This window comes from Homarus americanus, unplaced genomic scaffold (assembly GCF_018991925.1).
Source record: "Homarus americanus isolate GMGI-L3 unplaced genomic scaffold, GMGI_Hamer_2.0 scaffold6317, whole genome shotgun sequence".
NCBI lineage: Eukaryota > Metazoa > Arthropoda > Malacostraca > Decapoda > Nephropidae > Homarus > Homarus americanus.
This window is the reverse complement of record NW_024730668.1, coordinates 20,782,900-20,787,710: the sequence shown is the minus strand read 5'-3', so window position 1 is coordinate 20,787,710 and position 4,811 is coordinate 20,782,900. Positions and strand designations below refer to the sequence as shown.

Sequence of the window (4,811 nt, the reverse complement as noted above, 5' to 3'; positions counted from 1 at the left end):
CAGGTACCTACTTTACTGCTAGGTGAACAGGGACTAATGGGGGCTAGGAAGTAAGTCCAAACAACTTCCACCGACCCGGGAATCGAACCCGTGACACCTCGCTTGCGAGGCAAGAACGATACTGCTTCTACCACCGGTCCCCCATGTATTTCCTACTTTAGTCTGTGAATAACGAAGCATTCCTATAAAACAACGATGGAACAATTAACCATGATTCGCCAAGTTCGAAATCAATTGCATTTAATCACTTATTCCAGTTTTTTTCAATAAACTAAGTCAATAGTCTTTACAAGTAAGGACTACTGTATAATACAGTATTGTATGGTCACTTGTTCAAATACCATCCGGCTGTTACCTGGTTTAAGCATTTCTTAATTTACTGTTCTTCGGTGTCGATGTTTTGGACAGGTGCAGTGTAAAAGAACAAGCAATCTACATACTTTTTATGAAACTAAATTATTACAAGCGTAGAGACGCTATACGCACAAATCCATTTACGACATAAACGAATTGTTACAGAAAGAAGCAAATCATAAATATCGACATCATCGAAAGTGAAACTATGATAGTCTATGCTTTTATCATTATGCGTTTTGGTAACACAAATGTACAGTATGTAGGGCAGTTCCAAAGTCGAATGCACATACACATACATAAACAAACCCACACAAAATTCATTACACAAACACGCGTATAATCAATAGGATTAATTAAATTTTGTAAAGTTCCAAATTATTATTTATTAATAAAATTATGGCAAGTGAAATGGCACCATATAGCATGAAAAATAATACGGAAGTGCGAACTTTCACTACTAAATGTTGGCGAGGGATTAACTGTAGGGAGAATAAATATTAAATAAAATTAGTAAAACAAAATCAGCAAATGAGAGTGAGAGAAATGTTATCCAGTACTGAAAATAAAATAAAATAAAAACGAAAAATGAGGTAAATTATAATAAAGAAATGTTTACATTATCTAATCTCCGGTGATTTTTTTTTTTTTTTTTTGACGTTGCGTGAGATTCGGATTTTTATTGTTTTTCAGATTTGTCCGCGAGGGGGCTAGTTTATATGGTACTGTACCCCTTTGCATCCTGCGCAAGGCGAGCGCAAAAACGTTTACAGCGCCCAACAAGGAAGCAAGGGTTGCATGAGAGTCGAGCGAAGACGGAAGTGAGGTATTGAGGGTCATCCTGACACACACACACACACATATGTATGTACTACATTATTTTTATGCTACACTAAATAGGGATAATTGCCTGATAGTGACAACTTCTATGTACAGGTATTATTTTTTTTAAACTTCTGACTGACCATAGACAATCATATAGAATTTAATACATCATAATACAGTACATATAAATTAATAGTTTATAGAAAAGCTAACCTATCATTACCTAACCCAATCTAATATTACCTAACTTACTTTAGGTATAATTGGTTATATTATGACGGTAAACGAAAGGGAGCAAATTTTACCATATGAGAATTAATTTCCATTTAGCCTTAAAAAAGAAAAATAGATCTCAATTTGGCAGAATTGCGTCTTTGCTTTTTGATGGTTAATCGACGATATATATATATATATATATATATATATATATATATATATATATATATATATATATATATATATATATATATATATATATATATATATATAGATCTATTTAATAGCATGCTGTATATATAATTACGCTATCCAACTTTCGCTAGTCTTGTAACTAACACTCCATTGTATGAACCCAAGTACTTTATTAGCCTTGTTTCGAGCAAATACACATTGTTTACTTGGCTTAAGATTCCTACTTATTATTACTCCTAAATCTTTCTCACAGTCGGAATTCTCTATAACATCGTTGTTCATCTGATAAGAGGTTTCTGTTCAGTGTTCACTGTGGGATTAGATATCAGTGGTGGAACGGTGTGGTAGACTTGTGACTGCTGGCTCACGTGATTTGTTCTACAGTAAATGTTACCTGGCAACTCACCCTCAACTTCCTCAAGGCTGACCTATCGACAGAAGACGGAGGCCACCATGGAGAATAAAAGGAACCCGGTATTATTGATCACATGTTTAATATGTAGCCTTCTTTATCATTCTTATCATATTCAATATAATGTTTAAATTATGGATAGCCACATGCATATTGAACCATTCTGCTTCTTTTTCCAATGAAATCTAAAAGTAAAATTGTGCTGCAACATTGTTGCTCTCCCCCGCCCGCATGAGTGAGGTCTCGTGCAAATGTTGACGTCACAACTGTTTCTCGGTGAAGGAGAGGCTCGCTGAGTAGACTGTGTTCAGGAGGCGGGTTCTATAGGACAGGCGGTCGAGGTAACACCAGGCGACCGTCACCTTATATATAGCAAAATGCAATTAATTTGTATCATTCTTATACCAAGGAGGAGCCCTGAAACATATTATATAGTAGTACTGTTATAAGAGCAGGACTACAGCATTTCATTTATACAATCTACTCTTATTGTGTGAATTGCATTGATATACAATAATTAACATATATAATTTCATTATTAAGCAAAAGTAGTGACTGACAGACTCAGGGAGACAGACAAAATACAAAACCTGCACACATGGTGAATGAACTGAAAGTCATTCATGTTTCCCTGGCGAGAACAGAGCCTATTAAAATAGAAAATTAAAGCTGTCGTGTCTAAAGGAAGGTACGGGGAATTTTTTTGTCAGAAGAGGTCGCGGCTCCAGATATGCCGGTGCGTGGGACGGGTATCGATCGACATCACGCACGCCATGCGATGACCAATTAATTTGCAATTTGTAAGACACTGTTCGTCGAGTTTCGGGCAATCAAATGAAAATGTAATTTACAGTAAGATGATAGTACTGCATAAATTATAAATAACTATGTCTACCTGTACTTCACATGAATTGTATAAAATTTACACTATAATTATAATATTGTGAGAGTCGATCACATAATAAAAAAGAAAAGTGGAGGGCCTTATTTAATGCACTCACTTTCGTTTTGGACTTGATTGCATCTTTTTTGTACCAGTAGCAAAATGCAAGATTAAGAAATGTTAATAACATGGTAACCGTTCAGCCTCGCCATGCTAGCGGTGGGGTGCTAAAATCAAATACAAATTAGATCCAGAAAGTTTATTGAGAACTAGTACCACAAGTAAAAAAATTATATTTATGTAAATTATAAGAACAACAATTTCCATTAGCTCAGATACCGTACCACAATACCTAACTGCAATCACATTTTGGGCTCTTTTTTATGCTGTAAAGGCTACACTTGGACTCTAAAATACGTGTCTAAGGAGTCTGACGTCTTTTAATGCTAAATACGGTATACAGTACATAGTCAAACAAGTATATATTGCAAAGTTACAATGAATTAAAACTTGTTGTACATATGATCCAGATATTGAACTTCGTCGGGTCAACTCATGAACATAACTGAGCGGAAAAAAAAAGAATGATTACAATGGACGAGTTGACGGTCGGAATTTTTTCGTAACAAGGCAGGTCAATGGGTAAAGAAAACGCCTAAATTTACTATGGTAATGATATTTTAAAATAAATTGAGCCAAAAATGGTAAAAAAAATAAGGGTTAAAGATGCTAAAAAGTCAGGTGACTCGAAAAGCTGTAATTGGTTGTGACGTCCCTTGCTGTGGAATAGGTGTTGTTACCTACATAAATCCAGGATTTGTGGCCATATACAATGTTCAAGCAAAGGACAAAGTGTCGCTAGTGCTTCGTGTCAATGTGCAAGAGCACCAAGAATTCCTCACCAGGCAAAATATTCACCACAGTACCGAAAGATAAGATAAGAAAAAGATGGTGGCTTGCTGCTCGACGACACTTCCCCATGACAGAATTCTAGCACCTACTTTAAACAATAAGACACATTATCTCTACAGGATTTATGTCGCAAAACATTTTTCGATCGCATAAAAAAATACAGATCATATGTTACGTTAGGTTAGGTTAGGGTTTAATGAGTTATAAGGTTAGCTTAACGTACATCAGTAATGAGGGATAGTATCTCAAAACTAGTGATTTCCGATGGAAATGAAGGTCTAAATCGTTCATAACACATCGCAAACCATCAGAAAAAACACATAGTCTGCATGTCTAAGTACAGGGACGACCAAAACTTAAAATTTACCCAATATAGCCAATCTCGAATCTAAGCATCCAAATACTTATGGTAGTTTAAGTAAATTTTACCCATTAATTAATATAAATGATGATATATCCCAGTGGTTAATTAGTGAATCATCAAAACAATAACAGCATTGTTGTTATGTTTACCTAGCAATAGGCATTCTCAAAAACAAAGTCCAGACAATCTCATTACTTCTAAATTTACTCGTATCTCCATCTAATACTGATATACTCTGTAAATGCACTGGAAAAAAAAGATGAAGTCTACCAGGTAAGAGTACATGACAGCTGAGCTGGATTGAACATGGGAGTTTTTATGTCCAAAAGAACATAAAAATGGAGGAAAGTGCAGCGGGCCTATTGGCCCATACTGGGCAGTCCCATTTACACGGTTAATTACACCCAACCCCTATCACTCATATATCCATCCAACCTATGTTTGAAGCTGCTCTTCACGGCACATTTCTTCACTTACCAAATGTCCATGACTTAGACCATAAAAAAAACACCCTTACAACTTACCTGAACGTGGCATTTAGAATTGCCCCACGCAGCGCGGGGGCTAGTCTATTGGGCACTCATTAATTTTACATCCTGTGCAAGGCGAAGCATAGAAGCCCTAATGGGAGGCTTGCTGAGTTCATGCCT

The 4,811-nt window shown here is 35.9% G+C and overlaps 1 long non-coding RNA gene across 1 annotated transcript; it reads right to left on the bottom strand.

Annotated features, from left to right (window-relative positions):
* Window positions 1–2,065: 2,065 nt before the first annotated feature.
* LOC121867304 lies at window positions 2,066–4,811 on the bottom strand. The gene is made up of 2 exons (XR_006089107.1): window positions 4,686–4,811; window positions 2,066–2,364 (listed from the first exon to the last, which is right to left on the bottom strand). It is a non-coding gene; the product is annotated as an uncharacterized LOC121867304 (long non-coding RNA).